At 44.6% G+C, this 19,204-nt stretch overlaps 1 protein-coding gene across 1 annotated transcript in view; it reads left to right on the top strand.

The window, feature by feature from the left end:
• CAPN12 (calpain 12) overlaps positions 1-19,204 on the top strand; it is a 224,692-nt gene that overhangs the window by 189,897 nt on the left and 15,591 nt on the right. The window lies entirely within an intron of this gene.

Raw genomic sequence — 19,204 nt, 5'->3', positions numbered from 1 at the left:
TTCTAGGAAATGAAAAGGAAAAAATATGGCCTTCCTGTTTTGAATTATAATAAAAAGGAAATGATGAATTGCAGATCAGTAAGTTGAAAAAATCTGAAAATTAAAATGCAGTTTGCTGTCTGCCCCTACAAAAAATCATTAAATAAAAAGAAATAGGACGGGGGCAACAGAGAAACGGGTCAACCTAAGTAGGTGTGGGGGCAAATAAGGGAAAAGAAGCACATGAGGATGGGAGCAACAAGGAGGGTGGGGAAGAAATACATGAGGAAGAGAACTCCACGGGCCAGAGGGAGAAGCACATGTCCGAGAGCAACACAAAGTGAATCAGAGAGAAGCACATGGGCAAGAGAGAGAAATAGCAAGCATGTAAGATAGATCTTAGCGTGGCGTGAGGATAGAAGCACACAAGGACTTATGGAGAATGCATCCACTCCTAAGGAGTGCTGAGGCAAAAAGAAAAAAGTAGTTCTCAAAAGAGAGCAGTAGAAGAATACAAGTAAAGATGCTATTTGCTGGGGGGCAAACACCAGGTGGACAAGGCAAAACATAACTGAAAATTAAGCAAATGAGTGTGACAATAAATCCAACTATTGATAAGCAAGGGGCATCTTTTAAGCTGACAGTAGGTCCTTTTTCAAACAGGCAGCTTTGCTGTCTGGTAGGCTCAACCTAAAAACAGGTTTGTTTTATGTTACTCCTTCTGTGAGGGCATTCCTAAAAAGTGCCACTATAACAAAAATGTAAATCAAAAGACTAGAAAACAAAAGAAATGTAACCTGACCTGGAGTTAAACAAAGAACATTTTATGGACATATCTGCTTTTCACATGATATTTATGTGTATGTATAAGAATATAAGTGTCAGTATTCTGTCTTCCACAGGAATCTATATCTAACCTACAGAACACTGTTTTAATCCCTGCAGGGACATCTCTTCATTTTATCTTTATGTAAATTATAAAATGACTTTCACTGAACGAATAGGAACAGTTTATTTACAGTGCAACAAAGTACTCTGCAGCAAGAGCTATATAAAAATCATACATTTTTTACTTAAGCATGAAGGTTTCGATGGGTAGAAACAAGAGCAAGTTTCAATAATAGATATTATGCTGTACAAGAAAATTATCCTTTAAACTATGAAATTCTTAATCAGTGTTAACCAAGTATCATACTTATCACCATACGTGCATCCCAGGGGGATCTTTGTAATCTAGTGGACTTTAGTCAAGGACTTCAACAAATCAGTCCAAAAAGGATTTTTAAATCCCCTGGAAAGTCTAACATATCCTGAGCTATGGTGTGGTAGTACCTCTGGATTTACAACTCATGCACTTCAGATATGCCTTGTAGCCAAAATGCATATGCCTGTGGTAATCTCTGGTCATGGCTATGCCTTACTTTTTCTTGACACATTGCATGACCTGTGCTCGATTGTTATGCCCAGTACCCATTGGCTATGGCCTACAGCTTTGTCCCAGTATTCACTGACCATGGCATGCAGCTGCATCCTGTTTCAGGGTAAATTTAAAAAAAAAAAAAAAAAAAAAAAAAAAAACTAGAAAAAAGACAAACTCTTCTTTGGCAATGAAAAAAAAGACAGTTATTTTACTGTTGTGATAGGGAAAGCGACCCTCCTCACACAGGCAGGCAGACGGTTTCAAATTGCTGCAGCACAGACCGCCTTGTATACAAAAGCACACAATACTTTATTACAAAACAGTAAATAATGATTGACTGGTCAGTCATAGATTAAAACAGAAAAACATTTGAACACCTGTGACCCCGTAACCCCTTAGCTATAAACTAATCTTCTACACATTCTTTACTTTTGGCTTTACTAACAACCACTCCTTCACTCTAGAATGCATGTGTTTCTACAGTAAAAACAATTTGAATACCATGTGTGCCTTATCATTGTAACCTTAAGACCTCTGCGTAGTCTGAGCGCATTAGATTTCCTGCACTCATTGTCTAATCAGGTTTATAAACCGTTTGGAAACACGAAATATGTGCCAGTGAATCTATGTGCTTTTGGATTGTAAATTCCTGTATGTTTGTTGAACACGAGTTACCTTTTAACTACAATTTTGTCCTTGAGTGAACTCTTCACCTTATTTTGGCCAGCATTGGATTTGGGCCTGCAGTGTTATTTTTTTTATCATAAATGATAACACTTTCTGCCAATGTCTGTTGTTGCGCTATATTTTCACATACACATTGTTGGACCTGGCTTTTTGACAGGGTCATCCCCAAACTTTTTGCCTCCTTCCTCCTATTTTTTCTGACCTGTTGTTGTTGGCTTTTGACCTCTGGGCACTTTACCACTGCTAACCAGTGCTAAAGTGCATATGCTCTCTGTGTAAATGGTACCATTGATTGGGTTATCCATGATTGGCTATTTAATTTACTTATAAGTCCCTAGTAGAGTGCACTATATGTGCCTAGGGCCTGTAGATTAAATGCTGCTAGTGGGCCTGCAGCACTGGTTGTGCCACCCACTTCAGTAGCCCCTTAACCCTGTCTCAGGCCTTCCATTACAAGGCCTGTGTGTGCAGTTTCACTGCCACTTCGACTTGGCATTTAAAAGTACTTGCCAAGCCTAGAACTCCCCTTTTTCTACATATAAGTCATCCCTAATGTGTGCCCTAGGTAACCCCTAGAGCAGGGTGCTGTGTAGGTAAAAGGCAGGACATGTACCTGTGTAGTTATATGTCCTGGTAGTGTAAAACTCCTAAATTCGTTTTTACACTACTGTGAGGCCTGCTCCCTTCATAGGCTAACATTGGGGCTGCCCTCATACACTGTTGAAGTGGCAGCTGCTGATCTGAAAGGAGCAGGAAGGTCATATTTAGTATGGCCAGAATGGTAATATAAAGTCCTGCTGACTGGGGGAGTCGGATTTAATATTACTATTCTAGAAATGCCACTTTTAGAAAGTGAGCATTTCTTTGCACTAAAATCTTGTTGTGCCCTTCTATCCACGTCTGGCTAGGTTTAGTTGACAGCTCCTTGTGCATTCACTCAGACACACCCCAAACACAGGGTACTCAGCCTCACTTGCATACATCTGCATTTTGAATGGGTCTTCCTGGGCTGGGAGGGTGGAGGGCCTGCCCTCACACAAAGGACTGCCACACCCCCTACTGGGACTCTGGCAGACAGGATTGAACTGAAAGGGGGCTTGGTGCATTTCTTAGACACTCTTTGAAGTCACCCCCACTTCAAAGGCACAACTTAGTATAAAACAGGGCCTCTGCCCTACCTCATCAGACACTTGCTGGAGAAGAAACCTGAACCAGAAACTAAATCCTGCCAAGAAGAACTGCCTGGCTGCTCAAAGGACTCACCTGTCTGCTTTTCTACAAAGGACTGCTGCCTTGCTGTTGGCCTGCTGCCTTGCTGAACTGCCTGGCTGCTCAAAGGACTCACCTGTCTGCTTTTCTACAAAGGACTGCTGCCTTGCTGTTGGCCTGCTGCCTTGCTGAACTCTTGTCTGGCTGTAAAAGTGCTCTCCAAGGGCTTGGATAGAGCTTGCCTCCTGTTCCCTGAAGTCTCAGGACCAAAAAGACTTCTCTCTTCCACTTGGATGCTCCGTGCGCCGAAATTTTCGACGCACAGCTTGTTCCGCGGCAAGAAAAACGCCGCACACCGACGCTGATTGACGCAACGCTTTCGGGACGACCGAAACTTTGACGCACGGCCTCGCAAGGACAACGCCGCCCGACTTCCCAGGAGAAATCGACGCGACGCCTGCCGTGAGATCGAAACTTTGACGCACGGCCTCGCAAGGACAACGCCTCCCGACTTCCCAGGAGAAATCGACGCGACGCCTGCCGTGAGATCAAAACTTTGACGCACGGCCTCGCAAGGACAACGCCGCCCGACTCCCCAGGAGAAATCGACGCGATGCCTGCCGTGAGATCGAAACTTCGACGCGCAGCCCCGCAGAACGACGCACAGCCGGAAAACAAGCACGAAAATCCGCGTACAAACCCGGGACATCTGGTACTCCCCGCGAACTACAGAAAGAGACTGTCCGCGCGCCGGAAAACGACGCACGACTCCCCGCGTGGAAAATAACGACGCAAGTCCGTGTGTGCTGAGGAGAAATCGACACACACACCAGTTTTCCACGTATCTCTTCTCCTGTGGCCCTCTGAGGAGATTTTCCATCAGAAACCAGGTACTTTGTGTTTGAAAGAGACTTTGTTTGCTTTCTAAAGACTTAAGACACTTTATATCACTTTTCAGTGATATCTTTACAAATTCATATTGCAACTTTGATCGTTTTGACCTGAAGATACCCAGATAAATATTATATATTTTTCTAAACACTGTGTGGTGTATTTTTGTTGTGGTATGCTATGGTGTTGTATGATTTATTGCACAAATGCTTTACACATTGCCTTCTAAGTTAAGCCTGACTGCTCGTGCCAAGCTACCGGAGGGTGAGCACAGGCTGATTTTGGATTGTGTGTGACTTACCCTGACTAGAGTGAGGGTTCTTGCTTGGACAGAGGGCAACCTGACTGCCAACCAAAAAACCCATTTCTAACACACATTCTACATTACCTGTAACATTCCCCTCTCTAGTTGACTTGTCAACTACTGAATCTAAGCCTCGGTCTTCATTTGGCCGTAAGGGATACACATTACCCTGAGATTCTACTACACATGTTTGTGTTGCAACTGAAAACATCTCTCCCGCCTTAGAATCTACTCTTCTACAACATACTAAAATCAATTACAGGACACAACCTATTAATAATAAGGCCACATTAGATGGAATCAAAGCTCGCAACAGTCCCAGCATCCAGCATGACAGTAATGTCAACCCCCCACTAAACCAATTATCTGGGGCACCTCCCTCATCTACCATTTTCCTTTGTAAATTATCCAGTGTGTCTATAGCTTCTAATAAGGTCCCATTGTCTGCATCATTTGATGGAAGGAAAGTACAACATGCTGTCCCAACCAATTTGCAAAAGCCCCCTAAAATGGCCATCAATAAGTTTGAGTACATAGAGATGCTGCATCACCATTATTCTCATCGCAGGCAGCTCTTCCTTAATTGCGTTGAACCCATCCTTGGTAGCATTTATAGTTCTAGGAAGTTCCCATTGAGTTATCTGCAACCATTGAGCTGTTGCTTTGGCCTCAACAAAGAGCAGAATGCTTCTGAAAAATAGCAGTGCATCAATGAACGAACGGTACTCCTGAGGAATGTCACTCCAAATATTTGCACCACAGTATTCTGCAGTTTTTTTCCTTCCATTATGACTCAGCAAGGTTGTTGGATGGCTTCTGGGGTGTCCATGCAAACATGTCAGATTAATTCCAGGCATTATCAAAACCGGAGCGTGCAAAGTCATAATGGAACTGAGTCTACCCCAGTGTAGTGGCAACTGGGCTACAGTAGCTAACCACACTGCCAATAATAGTCCATGAGGTTGGAGATGCCCCACTGCATGTCGGCATTATCTGTTGTAATTTTAGAACCAATATTTTGGCCCACATTAATAGTGCCCTTTGCTCTAAAACATAAAGAAACAGAAGTTGATATCATGACATTCTGAGTATTCACAGTGCTGTCCATCCAAGTGTAACGTAAAATGTTTCCATCAGAGATATGTGTACACTTCCTTATTGCATCCTGACTGACATCAATACCTTCCCACAGAGATATAACCCTACAAGAAAATTCAATATCAGAATGCCATTGATCGTGGGCAAAGACTGATCTGGTGACTCTAAATCCTGGTCTATGGACACAATCTGGGGATAAGAGATTTACCAAGTATCTGTTACATTCAGTGAGCAGGCATGTTACTCTTAGAAAACCTAAATATAGGACCACTTGAATTCAATCTGGAGTAGTAGGCAACCTGACTTCTTTAAACTGTATATCTCTTCTTCAGTTACCTGTCTGTAAGAATGTACAATACTTCTGCTAAGGAATCATAATTTGTGTCATTGACTAAAAAACACGCTACTTTAACATGTGTCAACTGCATTAGGGCCTTAATCTTGCATAAGTAAATATGTAATAAACATAAGGCTATATTTGGGAGCACTCCTCTTGTTGAATATAACCAATCTGATGCAGTGGCATGAGGAATTAGGGAGCACACAAAACAAGACTCATTAGTATTCACCAAACTTCTGTCTAACACATGCCGATACCACATATTTTCTAGCAAATGAGTATGGTCATTACGGGTCACTTTATTACGATAAGAAAGTTCCCTTTGTACATACAAAATATTATGACTAAATAACACATTTTTGTAGAAAAATAGAAAGGATAGAATCAAGAGATAAAAGATAAACAAATGAACAAAAATACATATCTTTTGTGGTGTTCTTACACATGTAAATTGACCAAGAGCTGAGGTGAAGGGGTATTTTTACGATGGCAATTTTCCTCCCCCTTCTTGTTTCATTTACATTGTTTATAAGTCTCAATGAGATGCTGAAATTAGACAAATGTGAGTGCAGTGAATCCAGGTTTTTACTGCCATCCACCTTCAGGGCAGTAGGAGTCACCATGGGCCCTGTGTACGGTCCATCGAAGCATGGCTCCTTCCATTTTCAGAAGCCATTCCTCACAAAGACTCTGTCTCCTATGTGCACAAATGGGAGGTCAACCTCAGCGATGGTGCCCTTCTCCTTTTCCTTAGTCACCTATTTAGAAATTAACCTTACAATTTTCATTAATTCAGAAAAATACACATGCATTTTAACATTTAAGAATTCTGCAGAGCTTTCCTCCTTCATTCTATTAAGGAACTTGGCAGGATCCTGATTTAGATGCATTAGTCATAAGAGATCCAATATCTGGCCTGTCAGGATATATCTTCCTCAGCTGGTCCCAAATCGCTGTTCTTACCAAAGTAAATGGAGTCGCATCATATCTAGTTTCAGTAAGGGTAACATTTCTCACTCCAGCCTTTTAAAAAGCAGTGTCTGTTTCATCTCCTATAAGAGAACTAAGCAGACTTTTGATATCCCCTAATGGTAAGGGGATACCTGTAATTTGTTTTTTAAAAGCTCTAATCCACTTGCCTGCTCCCTCTGTAAGCAGCTGCAACAATTTCTTAAAATGTTCCTTTTCCATTTGTGGCCCAATGAGGGGCATCAGATGTAAAGGAATGGTAGAACGCTGGCGATTATGCTGTATAGCATATTTCTGCCATGCACGCAAACATTTCCGCATGTAGGGATAATCCCACTGTGGATCTCCCGCCCCATTAAGAATGCAAACTTCTGCATTCGCCATATCTTGTGGATCAAAAGCTCCTTCTTGTGATGTTAGTCTTTCCACCCAATCCACTAAATTCTATAAATATGTCACAACACTGTGTCAGCTATTCTCTCCTTTTGCAACTATTTCACTAGAGGTGAGATCAGTACTGTGCAAAGCTGACTGAATACTAATTAGCTGCACTTATCTATCCTGTAGTCTCAGTCCTCTCATAGCATCACAAGATCCCATCCATTCCATTGTCTGGTTGGCCCTGCATTCCCTGAAATTGTAATCTCTCAAGCTCTGTCGCTCAAGCTTTCCTAACTCTGAAAAACGTTTCCTGTTCTCTAATACCAACATGATCAGATAATCCCCTTGCACCTTTTGCATGAGCCAGATCAATAAGGGGGTCTTTCTTGGCTATCAACATCATAGATGGAGTGCCTAACTCTTGTAGGTTGAAGTAGCTCACCCATACTATCCACACACTTATGAATAGGCTCTGTCTATTTGTTACTTTCCCAGAATCACCCCTGTTATCACTTTGCAATAACCACTCTTGTACACATATGAATGAAACTATTATGTTCTTCTCCTTCTTCCAAGGTGGTAAACTTCCTTTAGTCCTATCTTTTTCTTGGAATGCTGGACATTGTGCAATACTAGCAGTTCTGTCCACATAGTCAGTCCATCTAACAATATCTGCATTTCTTTGCTGTGAGGTAGACATTTGCTCCCTAACTATCCTTCCTGTTGTGTCTCTTCTCTGCAACAAATGTGATGTTGCTGATGAATCATGTGACTGGTCATCACTATCCCCTGAACTTTGCTCTTCACTCCCGTCATCCTCAGGAAAGGCTGGGTCTAAACCGAAGGTGAACCGTTCTTCTAATTGTCATTGAAAACTGAAGTGATTAATTTGTCTCTGCTTGCTGCCTAGGCGAGCATACATATATTGGCTTCAGCATGTGTGAAGCAACATTTGGGGTTGCTTTTGGGGACTGTGAAGGGGTCTCAATTTCAGCGTTCTCGAATCCCACTGCAACTTCTTGTAGCTTCACTAGTGGGTAAATTTTGTGTACCTTGGGAGAGGTACTCATGGAATTGTATGAGGTATTAGGGGTATTATCTTCTAAGAAGTAATTTGATTTCTCATTAAATACTTGCCACAGGGCTAGAATATTTTCTCTTTTTTTGTAATTTGGTTCTCTCATACTTACTCCTGAGGTATGTAAAAATGCACTCCTTTGGCCAGGGATACATATGTTTTTTGGTGGCTTTAAACAACTGTAGAAAATATTGTTCTATTTTCTCTGATTATGGGAAAGACTTTCTGCATGTGTGTTAAGGGCATTGACATAATTACTCATTTTTTCCATATGTCCAAATTTAACCTTCAAATAGTACACTCTTTTAAAACCTACACAATTTTTTTTTAGAGCAGGGAAAATTAGCAATTTTTATGGGCGAGCGCAAAGCGCTCCGTCCATTCTGTAATCTCTCTTTGGGCTTCAAACCACGCCCATGTCAAGGCTGTCACTCACATTGTTTCGTGGGCTTGCCATTTAAAATCCGCTTGCTTTCATTTGTGAAAGGCATGCATACGTCATGCCTTTTCCGGTGTTTAGCCTACCTACACAACACCGGTAAACTACTATAAACATTTGAGGCTCGATGTTTTCAGCCTGGGGCCCAGACTACTTTATCTGTTTATTTTCCACGCAGCGCAATCGCGCTGGGGTTTACATAGCGCAATCACTCGTTTTTTCCGTTTTTGATTTCAGCGCGATTGCTCTTTTTTTTTAATTGTAATTTGTGTGGCAAGAAAAGTCCCGTGATATTACAACGCTAATAGCTCTAACTGGAGCAAATGCGAGACTCGTTGCATTGAAAATGTTTGTGTTACTGTTGTACGCGCGGTACGCCCTTGCGCACAATTTTCACACAGACGACTATATTATGCCTCAAAAAAATGCTGTTCGTCTATCCCTGGCCCTTTATTTATTGTTAACTCCTGTTCTCTGTCTCCAATGCTCACAATTGCGAAGAGTATAAGTAATTACAGTCATGCGTGCTGGTCTGGGGAATATTTCCCGAGCGCCTGCTGTTTGTATTGTGTTTTTGGTATGCTTACCCCAGCATAAGCCAACACGTGTTATTACTATTATAATCAGCACAACATGCTTAATTTATAGGTGTACACAAGAAACTGGTATTATTGTAAAAATTGGTTATTTTAATTGTTCCAAATCACACCAAAACATGTAAAAAGCGCACATATAAATTAGTTGGTTTGTATAATATTTTACCAAGTCGATCTGACACACTGTATTACTGGAAGGCTGGAAGTGTCACATTTTGCAGCGATGAGCACTTGCCTGGCTGCTTAAAGCGCCTTTAAAAACAGAGAAGCCAGCCCACTGTCGTACGTGAGTTAACGCACGAGGCCGGAGGGACAGAGCTAGTCTGTCTTCTATGTTTAGACGCCTCATGACGCCACGACCAATCTGTAACGAGGACGGTCGTGACGTCAGGGGGCGGCGCGGCAAAAGGCAGAGGCGCGAAGAAAGCGCGGTGTTGCGGCCGGCTGCTCGTGGGCCTTATTTCTTGTGGCAAGAATAAAAGATATAACATGAAATCTGCCTCCCTCGCATCCTTCATACTTGCCACTACAAATGGCGACGAGGGTCACAGCTTCTACCAAGGCCCACGAGTGTAGCCCACCTTACCTGGTGTTTCGGGAGGCCAGTGGAAAGCGCTGATATCTCTTCACTGGGACTACGTGCAACCCCTAAGGCGCTGATGCTGCGGTCTCCACACAATTGACTTTGACGACTCCTACCGTTCTGCGCAGCCCAGTAGCCTCCCGCTTTCCGGCCATGTCGCAGACAGGTCATATCTGCGTACCTCCTCTCTTCCTGGACTCTCCCGGTAAGCCATGCATGAAGTGGAAAGGATGGCTGCGCGCTTTTGAGAACTACATTATCTCAATTGATGGTCAGGGGTATAGCCCCGAACGGAAAAAGTCTTTGCTATTCGGACTGTTGGGGAAGGCTGGACAAGAGGTTTTCGATAGCCTGCCGGTATATGTGAATCCCCATGGAGCCACAGCTCCGCTGAATGAGTACCAGGAGGCTGTACGGCGGCTTGAGCTGCAGTATGCAGAGGAGTGCAACATCATGGTGGGGCGCCATAAATTCGCACTGCGGAAACAAGAGGAAGGAGAGACTATCGAGGAATATATTGCATGTCTACGTGTCCTAGCTCAAGATTGTGAATTTGCAGTGATGACTGATACGTACATTAGAGACCAGGTGGTGTTCTACTGCCATTCAAAGAAAGTGCAGGAACGTTTGCTTTCATGCAGGAATCCTTCGCTGAAGGACGTAATTGCCATTGCAAAGGCAGTGGAACGCTCCATGGTATCTTCCAAGGAACTGGCGAACACTAGTCAGGCTTCAAATGTGTTCTATGTACAGGACAGCCGTAAACATGTGCCCGGAAATTCAGAAAGGGCAGCGAGTGATAGAGGGGGAGGCAGGAGGCAGCTCGTCTGTTATAGATGTGGGTCAAAAGATCACTTAGCGGATAGCAGGGCCTGCCCTGCCGTGCACAAAAGCTGTTCTAAATGCAGGAAGTTGGGCCACTTTGCGGCAGTATGCAAAGCAAAAAAATATAATACGGGCATGAAAGTGAGCTCGGTAAGCGAGAATGATAGTGATGCGGATGCGGACATGGTGTTGTCCATTGATGGTGAGGACGGTAGAGTGAAGGGTCCCATTGGCTCCGTCATGATTGGTGTGATAAAATTGCCATTTACGGCTGATTCTGGTTCCCCCCTTACCCTGATCTCTGATAGGACATTTGATTCGAAGTGGCAAGATGTACGACTGCACGAGACGGATGTGAGTCCAAAGGCCTTCGGGGAACACGACATAGTGATGAAAGGTTACTTCTGGGACTCCCTCACCTTTCGAGGGCGCACTGTGAGAACAAAGATATATGTGGCTGAAAATGGGAGGAGCCTTGTAGGATGGAAGGACCTGGCGAAGCTAGGTGTGATGCTAGTCCCTGGGGCGGAAGATCCCATAGTTCTGAGAGATAACTGGGTCAATTATGTGCAGCCTGATGATTTACATGATGGATTAGCTGAGGTCCTCGAAATGTTTGACTCCGTTTTTGAAAACAAGGTAGGGTGCGTAAGAGGATTTGTGCATGCTATACGGCTAAAAAAGGGTGCCCTACCCATAAAACACAAAGTCAGAACAATTCCTCTTTCAGTAAGGGGGGAGCTTAAGGCTGTTCTTGATAAGCTGAAAAGGGAAGGAGTAATAGAGGAAGCAGGTGCATCAGAATGGGTGTCCGCAATCGTGGTGTCCAAGAAGAAGAGGACAGGGGACATTCGGTTGTGTGTAGACCTGCGATCACTGAACAGAAATATCCTGGTGAACTGCCATCCACTGCCCAACATTCAGGAGATATTGTCGGCCACAGCAGGATCGAAGTTTTTCACCCTGATAGACCTGAAGTCTGCATACCACCAAGTATGTCTCACGGAGGAATCCAAGGAACTTACCACCTTTATTACCCCGTTTGGAGCATACAGGTACATCCGTCTTCCATTCGGCCTTGCATCGGCCTCGGGCGTCTTTCAAAAGCTAATGGACCTCCTCTTCTGCGATATGAAGGGGGTTGAAGCATTTCAGGACGACATTCTGATACACACGGAAGACGAGAAGGGGCACTTAGAACTGCTGCGCAGAGTGTTGGAGGTGCTACAAAAAAGGGGGATGACAGTCTCCAAAGACAAGTGCAAATTCATGAAAAACAAGATAGAATACTTAGGGCACGTGCTTACCCCAAATGGCATCGCGCCGAAAGATGATTTAGTGAGGGCCATACGAGATGCCCCTTGCCCAGGAGACAAAGACACCTTGCGATCGTTCCTGGGACTCAGCGAATACTATTCCAAGTTCATGCAAGGATACGCAACCACTGTGGAGCCTCTAAGGAAACTGCTACGGAAGAACGAAAAGTATACGTGGACACAAGAACAAAGCGCTGCCTTCGAATCCGTCAAGCAGGCAATCGCCGCGGCCCCAGTATTACGACCGTACAACAAGGACCTCCGGAATGTAATCACGGTTGACGCCAGTGCCAAGGGAATCGGTGCAGTATTTTGCCAATTCCAAGGGAAGAAGGAGAACACTGTTGCATTCATATCGCGGTCATTGAGCGAAGCAGAGAAGCACTACAGCACCATCGAGCGGGAGACGCTCGCGTGCGTCTGGGCCGTGGAGAAACTGAGAAAATATTTGTGGGGCAGGGAGTTCGAATTAGTCACCGACCACAAACCCTTGATATACATGATGGACGGTGAAGGACGTGGCAATGGCAAAGCCAGCTCTAGGCTCCTACGTCTACTGTCTAAGTTGCAAGAATATCACTTCACCGTCAGACACATCAAAGGGGGCCTCAACTGCAGGGCGGATTGCCTATCTCGCATACCGATCCCGGACGAGGAGAATGATTCCCTGGACGACACGGAGTGCGTTGTGGCAATGGTTGACGCAACAGCCATGTGCGAGGGATCCATATCAGAGGAAGAATGGTTGACGGCTCAGGAGAAGGACGGGACTATGCGGAGGGTGATGGACCACATGAAGGCTCATTGGCCCCCTATCCGGAACTTGCACGGGGCACTCAGAAGTTTCCAACAGATTAGTCCCGAACTCACCATCGAAGGCGGCTTTGTGAAGAGACACGAGCTGTTTGTACCTCCGGAAAGCTTAAGAGACAAGCTAATCAGGATTGCCCATAAAGGCCACCCGGGCAATACCGCTACAAAGAATCTCCTCAAGCAATACTACTGGTGGCCAGGGATGTGCAGCGATGTCAGCAGATTCATTGATCGGTGTGGACCGTGCTTAAGGGCCGATAAGCACTGGAAGACGACAAAAGGAGAGTTGCAGCTGGTGGACATACCTGCCGGCCCGTGGAACAAGATTGCCATTGATTTTGCGGGCCCATTTACAAGGCTACCTGACGAGTGTAGACATCTCATCGTCCTTACGGATTACTTCTCCAAATGGATTCACTACAAGTTCGTCAGGGAAGTTACCACTGAACGAGTGATCAAGGCATTGACGAAAATTTTCGCGATTGAGGGACAGCCGAAGATCATGGTGTCGGACAACGGCACCCAGTTAGTGTCCAGGCGGATGACGGATTTTCTGTCCAGGTTGGGGATTAAGCAAGAGAAAACCCCGCTGTACAGCCCGAAGAGCAATGGGCAGGTTGAGCGTATGAATAGATTCCTCAAAGAGGGCGTGCAACAGGCGATCGCTTCCAACATGAATGTGAAAGCGTTTCTGGCGGACAAGGTGAACACTTTCCACAACACGCCCAGTGAGGTTACTGGACACACTCCGTTTTATTTGATGAGAGGGAGAAGATGCATGAGTGAGCTTACCCCCAAATTAAATAAGTGGTATGACATGAACCGGGAAATTGAGGCAGAATCTGATGAGAGATTGAGAGTCAAAGCAAGAATAGTGGCCAAACAGGAAAACAATAAGAGGTACGCTGACATGGTGAATAGAGCCAAAACTAAAAATATAGCGCAAGGGGATTGGGTATTGGTGAAGAAACCCAACAGGGTGATGAAGGGGGAGTCTGTGTTTCAAACCCCGGTGCGTGTGCAAGGAGTGACAAGAGGGGCAGTCTGCCTGGAAGGAGCGGGGTGGCGGAGCAAGGACGACATAGTTAGGCTCAAGGCTGGGCAAGAGAAAATCATCATGAAAGATGTCCGTGTGGATGGGGCTGATGGCACGGATGATGTTGATGAGTGGCAAACTCACGAAGCCAGGGATGTAGTCATTGATGAGGAGGAATGTGTGAATACGCCTTCCAGGCCAGGAATAAGTGGACAGGCGAGTGCGGAGCGATGCGAGAAGGCATGGCGTGGCTTGACGGCTGCCTCAGGACAGAATGGCTGCAGGCCCGAATCTGTGGAGAGCGACAGTCACAATGTAATGGGGTCAAGCCTAGAGGATGCGTGCGCCGTCAAGGCGAATTCACTTCAGTATGTTACTCCGAGCAGGCCAATTAGGCGTATCCGAGCACCCAAGAGGTTCGAAGATTTTGTCATGAGGTGAAGTTCCTTAAGTTTCTTGTTCTGTTGAAAAGGGAGATGTCGTACGTGAGTTAACGCACGAGGCCGGAGGGACAGAGCTAGTCTGTCTTCTATGTTTAGACGCCTCATGACGCCACGACCAATCTGTAACGAGGACGGTCGTGACGTCAGGGGGCGGCGCGGCGGAAAGGCAGAGGCGCGAAGAAAGCGCGGTGTTGCGGCCGGCCGGCTGCTCGTGGGCCTTATTTCTTGTGGCAAGAATAAAAGATATAACATGAAATCTGCCTCCCTCGCATCCTTCATACTTGCCACTACACCCACCCAAAAAAACAGTAGGTTGCAAAATGCAGTGCACAGAACAAGCGTCAGTTGAAGCACTGAGATGGTGAAAGAAACACAGTAGCTGCTCACCTCCGTGTGCAAACAGCAAGTCACGTGTAAACTCAGCCTTTCATCAGCTGATGTTAATGAAAATCGTACCACTAGATGCCACGAAATAATAACACCTGTAATGAACAGCACTTGGAACCTGCAAACATGCAGCACTAAGTGGCATGGAAAGTACACATTATTAGCAAAATTACTCCCACAAAGAGATCATAAATGTTGATATAAAGCTTCATACAGTGACTGAAGGTGTACTGCCAAGCAATGCACGTCCATCCCTTTTTGTAAATTGTAGTTATATAGTGCTTACTACCCCTGGCGAGAAGCGTTTTGCAGCGAGTAACACGCTATTTCGGAACCCAACATTAGAGGTTAATAGTAAAGTAGTACTTTTGTAATTCCTTTGTGCACTAGTTGTGTTAGATCTGCGCTCTTCATTTTTTGTGTGTTCATTAAGGGAAGTAGTAAACATTATTTTATAAGTAGAGGTGATGTTAGTTGGGTATCTTTTCTACATCCAATCCCATCTCCACGTCATGTGGTAATCCACTGCACTTTTGTTTTACCAACCCAGAAAAGATGAAAGGCAGACTTTTCCCAGCGGCTTTAAAACATGTGATGGCAAGGTCACAGCCATCTGCAGCAGGTGCAGCACCCACTGATCTACTGCATATTATTAACTTCTCCCGAATCAGTAAATAGATGCAATTAACTATGTGCAATGGAATATCAAAGTAAACATGAAATATAGGCGAAGCAATGCATTATGTCACTAGAGGGTACAGTCTCTCTCAACAGAACCAATGAACGGAGTAATGTCCCCTGCCCTGCTGCAGTAAAACTACACGAAGGTGCATTGTTAATGCATGGTCGTCGGCTTGCACCATTCCTCCGGTGCCACCCTTGCCTCTACCCCACCATCTCTTCTCTCCTAAGATTCACATAGCGCTCTAAGTCGTCCAGTGACTGAGACAAAATCGTGAGTTTTGCACTTGTCCGCCTAAGCAGGATGTGTGGGCAATCACTGGGTCACAGATTCCATTCCTGACTGGGCAACCTCAGAGCTTCATCCCTCTAAGGCTGATAACATGAATACTATTTGGTGGCTTAATAGTACCACCTGTTCCTTGTAGCGCTATCAAACGTTAAATCGGTGGCATCTAACTTCTGTGCTTAAACAACATTTCATTATATTTCATGCCTTGAAAAGCACCACAAATAAAAACATGGGGTAGGGAGTGAGAGCACACGCGGTAGCAGCCTGTCACATACCTGGCCTCCTTTCTCCGTGGCCCATGCCGTAGCCAGTGTGCCCCACATAACACGGGTAAAAACAGTTCTCTTCCATGGGTGATGGTAGCGCGTGCCAATGCCGCTCGCAAGGCGCCCGAGGCGATAAAGTGCAACAATATTGCCACAATTTATGTGGCAAGAAAAGTCCAGTTAGGAGTTTACAATGGTAACAGCTCTAACTCGAGCAAACGTGAGACCCATTGCATTGCAAATGCTTGTTGTTTTTATCATTTTTTACAATACATATTAAAGGAGCATTGTGCAACATTACACAACAACACCACACAGTGGCTACTAGGCAGTAAATACTACCGCAAACCTGGTCACTTTCCTCTGAGCCTAGAGAGGATAACCTTTTCAAACTATGTGCCTTCAGAACATGGAGTGACTTCTGGATATTAGATCCAGGGCATTAATTTGAGTGTCCAGATTGCAGTTAGAGGTGAATTCTAACAATCTCAGCCTTCCAGCTGTCCCTGTAGGTCAAATCATTAGACATGCATTGGCAACCCCCAATTTCAAATTACCCAAATTGATTACATTTAACTTGTCATTAGGAATAACAAGTTACCCAGTTATGCAGCACCTAATGAATCCTCAATATTCTATTCTAAAAGGGTAAATGTAACTGCTCACCCCTGGTCACTTTTCTCCATGCTTAGAACAGATAACCTTTTTCAAACTGTGCTTCTCTCAGACCACAAAATGACTTCCAGACATTATGTCCAGGACATTATTTTGAGTGCTTTTAGGTCTTATCTGGAGGTAAAGTTTTGTTACATCAGCTTTTCAACTGTCCCTCAATGTCAACAAAAACACTTATTTGGCTTCCCCCCGAATTTCAAATTACCCAAATTTACCACTTCTAGCTCACTAGGAAAAACAAGTCCAACAGTTATGTAGCCTTTTATTTCTTATAATCTTTTATGTATTCATCTGTGTTTACCATTGTCCAAAAAATAAAATAATGCATTAGATGAAAAAAAGCTTGGAACTTTAGTCTGCATTTTGACAGCAGCCCCCAGACTCTTTCCCAGCCCCCCCTGCACAGTCAGAACTTCAGAAACCACTGTGTCCACTTACCCAATCAAAGATGCACAAAATCTATGCATCAAGGGGGTAGGTGGTCCTCCAGTGTCAGCAGTCAGGTGAAAAAAGCAAAAATGAGACTACTATGCTGGCTCGCCAACTGTTGCAGGGTAAATAAAAAACCTAAACACTAGAAAAAGGCAAATTCTTCTTTGGCAATAAAAAGACAGTTATTTTACTTTCATGACAATGAAATTGACCCTCCTCACACAGGTAGGCAGCAGGTTTCAAATTGTAGTAGCACAGACACCATCTTCTATACAAAATCACACAATACTTTATTACAAAACAGTAAATAATGAATGACTGTCTAGTCATAGATTAAAACAGAAAAAAACATTGGAACACCTCTGACCCCGCAACCTCTTAACTCTAAGCTAATCTTCTACACATTCTTTACTTGTGCCTTTAACAATGTTAGACAACAACTCATTCTTCACTCTAGAAAGCATGGGCCAGATGTAGCAACAAACCAAATTGCGAGTTGCAATTTGCGAGTCCATCCGACTTGCAAATTGCAACTCGCAATTTGGTATGCAGTACGGTGTCTCAGACACCGACTGCGACTCGCTATGGGGTCGCAATGACCCACCTCATGAATATTCATGAGGTGGGTCGCAAATTGCGGCCCCATAGCGAATATAGGCACTCGCAAACATGGAGGCCTGCTGTCGTCAGCAGACCTCCATGTTCGTGACTGCTTTTAAATAAAGCAGTTTTTTTTTTTTAAGTGTAGCCCGTTTTCCTTACAGGAAAACGAGCTGCACTTCAAAAAAAACTGAAACCTTTAGTTTCGGTATTTTTTCAGGGCAGGGAGTGGTCCCTTGGACCACTCCCTGACCTGAAAATTTTTTTTGGGTCCAGTCACAAACTGGAAGGGGTCCCATGGGGACCCCTTCCAATTTGCGAGTGGGTTACCATCCACTTGAAGTGGATGGTAACTGCGATGCCATTTGCGACTGCGTACGCGGTCGCAAATGGTATTGCATCCCACTGCGAGTCGCAAATAGGAAGGGAACACCCCTTCCTATTTGCGAGTCGGAAATGCATTTTGCGAGTCGGTTCCGACTCGCAAAATGCATTTCTGCATAGGAAACTGCGTTTTGCGACTCGCAAACAGCAAATTTTGCCGTTTGCGAGTCGCAAACAGTTTCCTACATCTGGCCCCATATGTTTTTACAGCAAATGCAATTTTAATACCATGTGTGCCTTATCATTGTAACCCTAAGACATTTGTGTAGTCTGAGCTAATTAGATGTCCTGCATTCATTATCTAATCAGGTTTATAACCTGTTGGGAACCACGTAATATGTGGCAGTAAACCTATGTGCTTTTGTATTGTAAATTCCTATATGTTTGTTGAATACTAGTTACCTTATAACTACAAAATTTGTCCTCAAGTGAACGCTTCATCTTATTTTGGTGAGCATTGGATATAGGCCTGCAATGTTCTTTTATTTCATATATTATAGTGCTTTCTGACAATTCCTGTAGCAATTGAGTGAGCACTCAGCACATGTTCTACACCCATGCCCAGTGTTCTCCTGCTCACAGTAAACATTGGCCACAGGGCATAGCCAATGGACTTTACCTAACAAAAATGTGTATTTGTTTTGCTTCCTAGGCATGTCAAAATTGTCAGTGCCTAAAAAGACAGGTTTGTTGAGGCAAATCTATGATGACTGGCTACCCTAGATTTCGAATCCCTGTCTACATTGCTAATTCCCCTGCTCTAGCCCTGTGCTTATTCAGAATGCATTAAGACAAGAGGAAGCAGACTGAGGGGGTGATTCCTATCTTGGCGGGCAGCGGGAGCCGCCCGCCAAGCAGGAACCGCCAGAAGACCGTACCGCGGTCGAAAGACCGCAGCGGTCATTCTGAGTTTCCCGCTGGGCGGGCGGGCGACCGCCAGAAGGCCGCCCGCCCGCCCAGCGGGAAACCCCCTTCCACGAGGATGCCGGCTCCGAATGGAGCTGGCGGAGTGGAAAGGGTGCGACGGGTGCAGTTGCACCCGTCGCGATTTTCAGTGTCTGCATAGCAGACACTGAAAAT

The sequence above is a fragment of the Pleurodeles waltl genome, chromosome 9 (assembly GCF_031143425.1).
Source record: "Pleurodeles waltl isolate 20211129_DDA chromosome 9, aPleWal1.hap1.20221129, whole genome shotgun sequence".
Taxonomy (NCBI): Eukaryota; Metazoa; Chordata; class Amphibia; order Caudata; family Salamandridae; genus Pleurodeles; species Pleurodeles waltl.
This window is presented reverse-complemented; position numbering and strand designations above follow the sequence as displayed.